Genomic DNA, 12,725 nt, shown 5'->3' with positions numbered 1-12,725 from the left:
ACAGCATTGAAGGTTGCCGAGAGAGAGACTTGGGTTCATTCGTCCCATTGTAAGAAGGTTGCTGATCCAGAGAGGTCCCGTGATAAGGAACAGACGGTAGAGGAAGTTGTATCACTGGAGTGTCTGTTCCAGGAGGATTGAGGCGGCACCTGAGCATTGAAAATCACAAGATCAAAAGCAGTTGTCGATCCCCCGTTTCCCTTTTATTGTTTTTCTCCACTTCCCATCCCCTCTCCCTCAAATTATTTTTTCCCCCTTCTCATTCTTCTTCGTTTCCTCCTAAGATGGACTTGCCTCAAGAGACTGTGATCCGGATTTTCCTGTTGACCATGATGTTGACCAGAGCAGTCTGTTCCGGCGAGAGTACCATGGAGTTCGAGAGAGGTTCTGGAATGGGTTCTGATGACAGAGATGGAGGCGTAGTTTCCCAAGAACAACATAATCAACAAGCAAAGGCGAGTATCAGAAAACGATCCGATAGCATTGACCATAGAAGGAATTGTGAAGGATTGTTAGCTGAAGAAAACTGTATCTGTAGGCTCTGTGACAACGTAGTTGAGGATGGGTGCATCAAGAAATGCCAATCCAGTTTTAATATCCACATGGACCGGCATCCCTTGAGTGACTATCACTCCTTAGTGGGTAGTGTGTTAAATCAAACAGATTGTTGGGTATGCTCTCAAGTACCTCAAGGTCATAGCAAATCAGGACTAGTACCATTTCCTTTAACGATAGGGGAGGTACTTGAGCTAAGTGGTGGGAGGCCGGTGGACAGGAGGTTTAATATCTCCAGTCCTCCTAGTTTGAAGCTCCACCAATATCATGTGGATAGATCCCTCATATGTTTTAACATTTCCAATCCCCGAAAGCCGGGAAATTGGGAAGTGTCATGGAGTAACCAAACCATGACCTTTTCATATAGAGCAGATAGAATGCCGACAGATACAGAACTTATACGCCACATAGCTGGTAGTGGAAAATATTTCCGATATAGGTATACCCTAGGAAGTAGGATTATGAGAGTTGGAGAGGTATCACCAGGATACTGTGCACATATCGTACAAACTGGTACGTGTACTAGACAGATGGGAGAATTAGGGTTAGGAGATTTCACATGGAAGATGTGTAATATGGTTATGTCCTACTCCGTCCCATATGTTCTCCCCGATGATGCATATTTCATATGCGGGAGGAAGGCGTATAAGTGGCTTGCCCCAAACTCTGAAGGATTGTGTTATATTGGAAAAGTACTGCCTGAAGTAATGACTGTATCACATGCCAAAATGAAAGATATACACCGTGTTGCCCAAGCTCCTTATACTCATACTCACTACGAGCACGTAGTTAAACGGCACCTGATAGAAAGAACAGAGCATCCGGCCTCTGACATGATCCATGAATCCACCGGGATTCAGTTTCTAATCGCGTTAGACATCACTCGCACCGCCAGAGGAGTGTTGAATTATAGATACATATCAGCGCTCGCAAATTTGTTAGACAATATCACAAGAAATGTATGATGACACTTTTAGGTATACTGGAAGAGAGCTTCAAGCTTATAAAACAGAACTGGTTCAGCATAGAATGGTTCTCAATTATCTCACGGCAGTAACAGGTGGATATTGTGTCACACTGGCAACGCAGTACGGCGTGAAATGTTGCACATATATTACAAATAGTACCGAGGACCCGGTTGAGGTCATAGACCAAAAGATGGACGATATTCTCCAATTGAAGTGGGAATTTCGCAGGAGACACAATCTCACCCTTGCTGCTGTAAGTAATGAGCTGACTGGTTGGGTGTCATGGTTGAACCCGCGAAATTGGTTCTCTGGTTTAGGAGAATGGGCTCAAGGAGTCATAATGAATGTAGGGAAGTTTCTTCTATGTATCTTAGGTGTTGTCATAACGATTGGCTTGATATTTAGATGCGGTCAGGCTTTAATGAAGTGCAAACGAAGTACCAGGGTGATGAGTTTAAGGAGTGAGGAAATTGTAATTCCAATGGATTTGATTTATGACCCAAATGTAGAAACAATGTGATGAAAATGCGATTTCTACGGTCCGTTTCTTTCACCTGTTTTTCCGTTTTCTCCAAGGTAAAAAGACCCACTTGGACGAGGAATTTGATGATCCTGTATACAGACAACTGATGGATTAAAGAAGAAGTTTTGACAACCTTATACACAGATATTTGATGAACTTTGCCATAGACCCCCAGTTTCCCTAGAAATTTTAAAATTACGCTAGCCCAACACTTTTGTAAGTCTATGGACATTGACAAAGCTTTTTGCCCACACGCCTTTTGGCAAAAGCACAAAGAAGACTGCATTCAACAGACACCGAACAAGACTTCAACCGACAAATGTTCATTTACCTGACATAGAATACCACTGCATTTACCGTAATTATGTCTTTTCTTCATCTCTACAACCTTCAGGTAATTACACACATAGTCGATAGGGAATACAGGCACAGATATCAGCAATCACATATTCCCCCATTCATGTATCATCAACTAAAATGTGCTCCCCATTTTGTTACAACCACCGCCGAAGAGAGCTCGGTAAAGTTTGACAGCCCATCCACAGACCCGTACCACGGGATAAGAAGGAATTCCAATGTATACTTCGCAATACCTCGAAGCTTGATTTAAAACACGTACGGCACGATGATACATGACCCCCAAACACGGATTCATACACACATGCTTCTGCTATCTCACTAGGTCATACCCTTTTCCTACCTTCTCCTCTCCTCCCCTACCCAACCATGTAAATGTATTAACCCCTGACATATATTTTTCTCGTTTTGAAATGTTTTAGGAAGTGGCAGTTATTGTTGACTGCCAAAGGGTGGACTGTCAAAGTCAGAAAAATATCACTATGCACACTGCCATATTTGCACCTCATATGTGTCCCTGCTGCGCATGCGTGCGCTCTCCCGTGCGTGCGCATACTCGCTGTTGCGGGCACCCGCAGGCGCACGGTATGCGCATTTACGGTAGAGATTGTATGCGTCTGGCGGGCGACTCTTTCGTTACATATTTTCACCATATAATGTATTTTGTAGATTATGGTCCCTTTGATAGATTCTGAAAGTTTAGTTAATGTAGCATGTTCGTGGACAAAGAAATCCCTCTTTGTTTGATACGAAGGGTCAGACAGGAGTAATACAGTGGTGTTTAGTATCCATCGGAAGAGTATTTAATTAGCAATATTCCGGTGTTGGTTTGAAACAGATTAATCGCTCGTGCGAATAGTTATGGACATAAGAAGTTTATGTCCATTTACTATTATTTGCACTTACTTATCCATGCGGCGGGAAACCTAGTTTCCCACCCACCTGAGCAGTTGGAAATCGTCACAGCCCACCTGTATGAATCAACCTATGACCTTTTGTTATAATGCGAGGAGGAATTCCTGTGTCCAATGAACAATGAGATTGTAGGGACCATTGAATTGTATTGTGTGTGGGGCATAAATAGACAAGCCGATCACATCCAGCTCACTCTTCAACGGTTCTCATTGCTGATAATCGGGAGCTGGATGTCCAGAGGCGCATGCGATCGTTCCCCTTTGTGCGTAAGTTTTTCTCCGCAATCATATTGTCTTTCTTGTTATTATGGGCCATATCTCTCTCTCTCTCTCTTCTCCTCTTTCTCTCGTATTCTCTTAAACGTAATAGTATTATATTGTATTTTCTGTGTAGTTATCTGGTTAGGTAGTCTATGTTATATTGTAGTGTATGACTTGTATTGTATTAATTCTTTTGCAAGTATAACATTCATAATATATATATAAGGCGTTAGACCCTAAGCACGGTATCTGTGTATTTCTTATAGTGTTAAGTATTCTCAGAGCGTCGGTGACGCTCAAACAGCTTTTAAGTTAATAAGGTTACACTGTGTTGCATCTACACCCTATCTCTACACTAAGGTTTTACAGCATATTACATTGTTTATGGTTTAGATATAAAGGTTTAACATTGTGTGCGTCAGCACTGCTGGTGATCTCCTCGTGGTCCCGAGCGTCCGCTACGCTATAGCGAATCATTACGTTAGTCGGCAGCCAATAGCGTGCCTGCCTGTGATCTCTTGGCCGTGAGCGAACGTGACGCTTGAGCGTCTCGACTACGGCTAAGCGATTGTTACGCAACGAGCGTACCCTTACGGTACTCCATACGTAAATAGCGTACAGTGTTCTTAGACCTCATAAAGGGTTTTATATAAGATAAATATTTAGCTTTATCAATATATATATATAGCTATATAGTCAATATATATAACACTACACAGTAAGAACTGGATGTACATCACAGGGTAATTGTACTAGAAAACCCTGACTAAATGCACTCTTTCTTAACTAGCACTGTCTAAAAAGGCAGGTAGAATACTTAAGTGTCATGTAAAGTCACAGCGCTGACAACCAGGCGGCTTTACACAGGAGGATTTGCCCAAGCAGTCCCAGGAACAGTGAAGCTGAGAGATAATGGCGCCCAGACACTGACAGGGAGTGAGGGAGAGACAGATATGCAGCTCCAGGGCGGGAACATTTGCGGGAAATGGCGCCCTGGGGCTGGGGGAGGGGCTTCAGGTCTAAACCTTATCCCCCTGCTGGCAAAACCACCGGGTACTGTGGGCTACTGAAAATGGTTTAGAGAGAAAACCTGACCTGCACCCATGCCCTGGTAATCTAGTGGGATCGCCTGTACTGCCACAGTGTCCACCGCCAGCGTGCGCGGCCCGCCTCCCACTCACCGCGCCGGATCGCGATAAAGACCGGGTCCCGCAAGCGGGACCCACTTACCACCTCCCGAAGCGCGGCCACACGATCCCCGGAGAGCCCCCGTCGTGTGTGCCTGATTTGAAGAAAACCGGAGCCTCCTGCTGTAGTTACCTGGCAACCAGGGCTCGGGAGTGTACAGCGCCGCTGGGGAGAGCTGGAGCTGTAGCAGTGAATGTCTTCTGACATTTACCACCACCGCTGCTGCCCTTGAAGTCTTCACTTTTTTCTTCAAAAAAGCTCTTCTTAGGGCTGCCTGGAGCAGCCCCTCTATTATGTACCTGCTTACTGCAGCACCAACTACAAAACTGAGCTCCTGTACAGGGAAGCGGGGTTATAGAGGAGGCGGCGCTGTGCATTCTGGGAACAGTCAAAGCTTTGAGCCTGTTGGTGCCTCGGATCAAGATCCTACTCTACACTAGAGATGAGCGGGTTCGGTTCCTCGGAATCCGAACCCCCCCGAACTTCAGCCTTTTTACACGGGTCCGAGGCAGACTCGGATCTTCCCGCCTTGCTCGGCTAACCCGAGCGCGCCCGAACGTCATCATCCCGCTGTCGGATTCTCGCGAGGCTCGTATTCTATCGCGAGACTCGGATTCTATATAAGGAGCCGCGCGTCGCCGCCATTTTCACACGTGCATTGAGATTGATAGGGAGAGGACGTGGTGGCGTCCTCTCCGTTTAGATAGAGAGTAAGACACTTGATTTAGTAATTTAATTTTAGTAATTTTGGGGAGCATTAGAAGTACTCAGAGAGTGCAGAGTTTTGCTGATAGTTATACTAGTGACCAGTGACCACCAGTTTTATTTATTATTTAAAATCCGTTCTCTGCCTGAAAAAAACCGATACACAGTCACATACCATATCTGTGCTCAGCCTCAGTGTGCTGCATGATAATATCATCTATGTATATCTGACTGTGCTGAGTGCTCACTGCTCACACAGCTTAATTGTGGGGGAGACAGGGGACGGGGAGCAGTTATAGCAGGAGTACATAACAGTGCACACTTTTGCTGCCAGTGTGACTGACCAGTGACCACCAGTATAGAAATACTGGCTGCTTTTGCATGTAGCCCACAAATGCTGGACAGCTTTGTTTTACACTGCAATTTAGATTTCAGTTTGGGAATGCCCCTCTCATATTATCTACATCTCTCTGCACATTTTACATCTGCCCCACCTGCAGTGCAGCATGGTTTATCCTGGTGCTTTGCTACTATTGTCTGCCTGAAAAAGTTAAACACTCGTGTGGTGTTTTTTTTTTAATATTCTATAAACGCATTCTGCTGACAGTGTCCAGCAGGTCCGTCATTCATTATATTATAATATATACCTGCAGTAGTGATATATATATATTTTTTATATCATTATCATCCAGTCTATACTAGCAGACGCAGTACGGTAGTCCACGGCTGTAGCTACCTCTGTGTCGGCAGTGCTCGTCCATAATTGTATACCTACCTGTGGTGGGTTTTTTTTTTCCGATCTTCTTCATACTAGTAGTTTAGGAGTCTGCTGCTGACAGTGTCCAGCAGGTCCGTTATTATATAATATATACCTGTCCTGCAGTAGTGATATATATATATTTTTTATATCATTATCATCCAGTCTATACTAGCAGACGCAGTACGGTAGTCCACGGCTGTAGCTACCTCTGTGTCAGCAGTGCTCGTCCATAATTGTATACCTACCTGTGGTGGGTTTTTTTTTTTTCGATCTTCTTCATACTAGTAGTTTAGGAGTCTGCTGCTGACAGTGTCCAGCAGGTCCGTCATTATATAATATATACCTGTCCTGCAGTAGTGATATATATATATTTTTTATATCATTATCATCCAGTCTATACTAGCAGACGCAGTACGGTAGTCCACGGCTGTAGCTACCTCTGTGTCGGCAGTGCTCGTCCATAATTGTATACCTACCTGTGGTGGGTTTTTTTTTTCTATCTTCTTCATACTAGTAGTTTAGGAGTCTGCTGCTGACAGTGTCCAGCAGGTCCGTCATTATATAATATATACCTGTCCTGCAGTAGTGATATATATATATTTTTTATATCATTATCATCCAGTCTATACTAGCAGACGCAGTACGGTAGTCCACGGCTGTAGCTACCTCTGTGTCGGCAGTGCTCGTCCATAATTGTATACCTACCTGTGGTGGGTTTTTTTTTCTATCTTCTTCATACTAGTAGTTTAGGAGTCTGCTGCTGACAGTGTCCAGCAGGTCCGTCATTATATAATATATACCTGTCCTGCAGTAGTGATATATATACATTTTTTATATCATTATCATCCAGTCTATACTAGCAGACGCAGTACGGTAGTCCACGGCTGTAGCTACCTCTGTGTCGGCAGTGCTCGTTCATAATTGTATACCTACCTGTGGTGGGGTTTTTTCCCCCAATCTTCTTCATACTAGTAGTTTAGGAGTCTGCTGCTGACAGTGTCCAGCAGGTCCGTCATTATATAATATATACCTGTCCTGCAGTAGTGATATATATATCTTTTTTATATCATTATCATCCAGTCTATACTAGCAGACGCAGTACGGTAGTCCACGGCTGTAGCTACCTCTGTGTCGGCAGTGCTCGTCCATAATTGTATACCTACCTGTGGTGGGTTTTTTTTTCTATCTTCTTCATACTAGTAGTTTAGGAGTCTGCTGCTGACAGTGTCCAGCAGGTCCGTCATTATATAATATATACCTGTCCTGCAGTAGTGATATATATATATTTTTTATATCATTATCATCCAGTCTATACTAGCAGACGCAGTACGGTAGTCCACGGCTGTAGCTACCTCTGTGTCGGCAGTGCTCGTCCATAATTGTATACCTACCTGTGGTGGTTTTTTTTTTTCTATCTTCTTCATACTAGTAGTTTAGGAGTCTGCTGCTGACAGTGTCCAGCAGGTCCGTCATTATATAATATATACCTGTCCTGCAGTAGTGATATATATATATTTTTTATATCATTATCATCCAGTCTATACTAGCAGACGCAGTACGGTAGTCCACGGCTGTAGCTACCTCTGTGTCGGCAGTGCTCGTCCATAATTGTATACCTACCTGTGGTGGTTTTTTTTTTTCGATCTTCTTCATACTAGTAGTTTAGGAGTCTGCTGCTGACAGTGTCCAGCAGGTCCGTCATTATATAATATATACCTGTCCTGCAGTAGTGATATATATATATTTTTTATATCATTATCATCCAGTCTATACTATCAGACGCAGTACGGTAGTCCACGGCTGTAGCTACCTCTGTGTCGGCAGTCACTCGTCATCCATAAGTATACTAGTATCCATCCATCTCCATTGTTTACCTGAGGTGCCTTTTAGTTGTACCTATTAAAATATGGAGAACAAAAATGTTGAGGTTCCAAAAATAGGGAAAGATCAAGATCCACTTCCACCTCGTGCTGAAGCTGCTGCCACTAGTCATGGCCGAGGCGATGAAATGCCATCAACGTCGTCTGCCAAGGCCGATGCCCAATGTCATAGTACAGAGCATGTAAAATCCAAAACACCAAATATCAGTAAAAAAAGGACTCAAAAATCTAAAATAAAATCGTTGGAGGAGAAGCGTAAACTTGCCAATATGCCATTTACCACACGGAGTGGCAAGGAACGGCTGAGGCCCTGGCCTATGTTCATGGCTAGTGGTTCAGCTTCACATGAGGATGGAAGCACTCAGCCTCTCGCTAGAAAAATGAAAAGACTTAAGCTGGCAAAAGCACAGCAAAGAACTGTGCGTTCTTCGAAATCACAAATCCACAAGGAGAGTCCAATTGTGTCGGTTGCGATGCCTGACCTTCCCAACACTGGACGTGAAGAGCATGCGCCTTCCACCATTTGCACGCCCCCTGCAAGTGCTGGAAGGAGCACCCGCAGTCCAGTTCCTGATAGTCAGATTGAAGATGTCAGTGTTGAAGTACACCAGGATGAGGAGGATATGGGTGTTGCTGGCGCTGGGGAGGAAATTGACCAGGAGGATTCTCATGGTGAGGTGGTTTGTTTAAGTCAGGCACCCGGGGAGACACCTGTTGTCCGTGGGAGGAATATGGCCATTGACATGCCTGGTGAAAATACCAAAAAAATCAGCTCTTCGGTGTGGAAGTATTTCAACAGAAATGCGGACAACATTTGTCAAGCCGTGTGTTGCCTTTGTCAAGCTGTAATAAGTAGGGGTAAGGACGTTAACCACCTCGGAACATCCTCCCTTATACGTCACCTGCAGCGCATTCATCATAAGTCAGTGAGAAGTTCAAAAACTTTGGGCGACAGCGGAAGCAGTCCACTGACCAGTAAATCCCTTCCTCTTGTAACCAAGCTCACGCAAACCACCCCACCAACTCCCTCAGTGTCAATTTCCTCCTTCCCCAGGAATGCCAATAGTCCTGCAGGCCATGTCACTGGCAATTCTGATGAGTCCTCTCCTGCCTGGGATTCCTCCGATGCATCCTTGCGTGTAACGCCTACTGCTGCTGGCGCTGCTGTTGTTGCTGCTGGGAGTCGATGGTCATCCCAGAGGGGAAGTCGTAAGACCACTTTTACTACTTCCACCAAGCAATTGACTGTCCAACAGTCCTTTGCGAGGAAGATGAAATATCACAGCAGTCATCCTGCTGCAAAGCGGATAACTGAGGCCTTGGCATCCTGGGCGGTGAGAAACGTGGTTCCGGTATCCATCATTACTGCAGAGCCAACTATAGACTTGTTTGAGGTACTGTGTCCCCGGTACCAAATACCATCTAGGTTCCATTTCTCTAGGCAGGCGATACCGAAAATGTACACAGACCTCAGAAAAAGACTCACCAGTGTCCTAAAAAATGCAGTTGTACCCAATGTCCACTTAACCACGGACATGTGGACAAGTGGAGCAGGGCAGTCTCAGGACTATATGACTGTGACAGCCCACTGGGTAGATGTATGGACTCCCGCCGCAAGAACAGCAGCGGCGGCACCAGTAGCAGCATCTCGCAAACGCCAACTCTTTCCTAGGCAGGCTACGCTTTGTATCACCGCTTTCCAGAATACGCACACAGCTAAAAACCTCTTACGGCAACTGAGGAAGATCATCGCAGAATGGCTTACCCCAATTGGACTCTCCTGTGGATTTGTGGCATCGGACAACGCCAGCAATATTGTGTGTGCATTAAATATGGGCAAATTCCAGCACGTCCCATGTTTTGCACATACCTTGAATTTGGTGGTGCAGAATTATTTAAAAAACGAGAGGGGCGTGCAAGAGATGCTGTCGGTGGCCAGAAGAATTGCGGGACACTTTCGGCGTACAGGCACCACGTACAGCAGACTGGAGCAACACCAAAAACGCCTGAACCTGCCCTGCCATCATCTGAAGCAAGAAGTGGTAACGAGGTGGAATTCAACCCTCTATATGCTTCAGAGGTTGGAGGAGCAGCAAAAGGCCATTCAAGCCTGTACAACTGAGCACGATATAGGAGGTGGAATGCACCTGTCTCAAGCGCAGTGGAAAATGATTTCAACGTTGTGCAAGGTTCTGCAACCTTTTGAACTTGCCACACGTGAAGTCAGTTCAGACACTGCCAGCCTGAGTCAGGTCATTCCCCTCATCAGGCTTTTGCAGAAGAAGCTGGAGACATTGAAGGAGGAGCTAACACAGAGTGATTCCGCTAGGCATGTGGGACTTGTGGATGGAGCCCTTAATTCGCTTAACAAGGATTCACGGGTGGTCAATCTGTTGAAATCAGAGCACTACATTTTGGCCACCGTGCTCGATCCTAGATTTAAAACCTACCTTGGATCTCCCTTTCCGGCAGACACAAGTCTGCAGGGGTTCAAAGAACTGCTGGTGAGAAAATTGTCAAGTCAAGCGGAACGCGACCTGTCAACATCTCCTCCTTCACATTCTCCCGCAACTGGGGGTGCGAGGAAAAGGCTCAGAATTCCGAGCCCACCCCCTGGTCCGGACTGAAGGACCTGCCAACGATTACGGACATGTCGTCTACTGTCACTGCATATGATTCTCTCCCCATTGAAAGAATGGTGGAGGATTATATGAGTGACCGCATCCAAGTAGGCACGTCAGACAGTCCGTACGTATACTGGCAGGAAAAAGAGGCAATTTGGAGGCCCTTGCACAAACTGGCTTTATTCTACCTAAGTTGCCCTCCCACAAGTGTGTACGCCGAAAGAGTGTTTAGTGCCGCCGCTCACCTTGTCAGCAATCGGCGTACGAGGTTACTTCCAGAAAATGTGGAGAAGATGATGTTCATTAAAATGAATTATAATCAATTCCTCCATGGAGACATTCACCAGCAGCAATTGCCTCCACAAAGTACACAGGGAGCTGTGATGGTGGATTCCAGTGGGGACGAATTGATAATCTGTGAGGAGGGGGATGTACATGGTGATGAATCGGAGGATGATGATGAGGTGGACATTTTGCCTCTGTAGAGCCAGTTTGTGCAAGGAGAGATTAATTGCTTCTTTTTTGGTGGGGGTCCAAACCAACCCGTCATTTCAGTCACAGTCGTGTGGCAGACCCTGTCACTGAAATGATGGGTTGGTTAAAGTGTGCATGTCCTGTTTATACAACATAAGGGTGGGTGGGAGGGCCCAAGGACAATTCCATCTTGCACCTCTTTTTTCTTTCATTTTTATTTACGTCATGTGCTGTTTGGGGAGTGTTTTTTGGAAGGGCCAGCCTGCGTGACACTGCAGTGCCACTCCTAGATGGGCCAGGTGTTTGTGTCGGCCACTAGGGTCGCTTAGCTTACTCACACAGCTACCTCATTGCGCCTCTTTTTTTCTTTGCGTCATGTGCTGTTTGGGGAGTATTTTTTGGAAGGGCCATCCTGCCTGACACTGCAGTGCCACTCCTAGATGGGCCAGGTGTTTGTGTCGGCCACTAGGGTCGCTGAGCTTACTCACACAGCTACCTCATTGCGCCTCTTTTTTTCTTTGCGTCATGTGCTGTTTGGGGAGTGTTTTTTGGAAGGGCCATCCTGCCTGACACTGCAGTGCCACTCCTAGATGGGCCAGGTGTTTGTGTCGGCCACTAGGGTCGCTGAGCTTACTCACACAGCTACCTCATTGCGCCTCTTTTTTTCTTTGCGTCATGTGCTGTTTGGGGAGTGTTTTTTGGAAGGGCCATCCTGCCTGACACTGCAGTGCCACTCCTAGATGGGCCAGGTGTTTGTGTCGGCCATTAGGGTCGCTGAGCTTAGTCACACAGCTACCTCATTGCGCCTCTTTTTTCTTCTTTGCGTCATGTGCTGTTTGCGGAGTATTTTTTGGAAGGGCCATCCTGCCTGACACTGCAGTGCCACTCCTAGATGGGCCAGGTGTTTGTGTCGGCCACTTGGGTCGCTGAGCTTAGTCACACAGCTACCTCATTGCGCCTCTTTTTTTTCTTGTTTGCGTCATGTGCTGTTTGGGGAGTATTTTTTGGAAGGGCCATCCTGCCTGACACTGCAGTGCCACTCCTAGATGGGCCAGGTGTTTGTGTCGGCCACTTGGGTCGCTGAGCTTAGTCACACAGCTACCTCATTGCGCCTCTTTTTTTCTTTGCGTCATGTGCTGTTTGGGGAGTGTTTTTTGGAAGGGCCATCCTGCGTGACACTGCAGTGCCACTCCTAGATGGGCCAGGTGTTTGTGTCGGCCACTTGGGTCGCTGAGCTTAGTCATCCAGCGACCTCGGTGCAAATTTTAGGACTAAAAATAATATTGTGAGGTGTGAGGTGTTCAGAATAGACTGAAAATGAGTGGAAATTATGGTTATTGAGGTTAATAATACTTTGGGATCAAAATGACCCCCAAATTCTATGATTTAAGCTGTTTTTTAGGGTTTTTTGAAAAAAACACCCGAATCCAAAACACACCCGAATCCGACAAAAAAAATTCGGTGAGGTTTTGCCAAAACGCGTTCGAACCCAAAACACGGCCGCGGAACCGAACCC

Source organism: Pseudophryne corroboree, chromosome 7, assembly GCF_028390025.1.
Source record: "Pseudophryne corroboree isolate aPseCor3 chromosome 7, aPseCor3.hap2, whole genome shotgun sequence".
Lineage (NCBI taxonomy): Eukaryota > Metazoa > Chordata > Amphibia > Anura > Myobatrachidae > Pseudophryne > Pseudophryne corroboree.
This window is presented reverse-complemented; position numbering follows the sequence as displayed.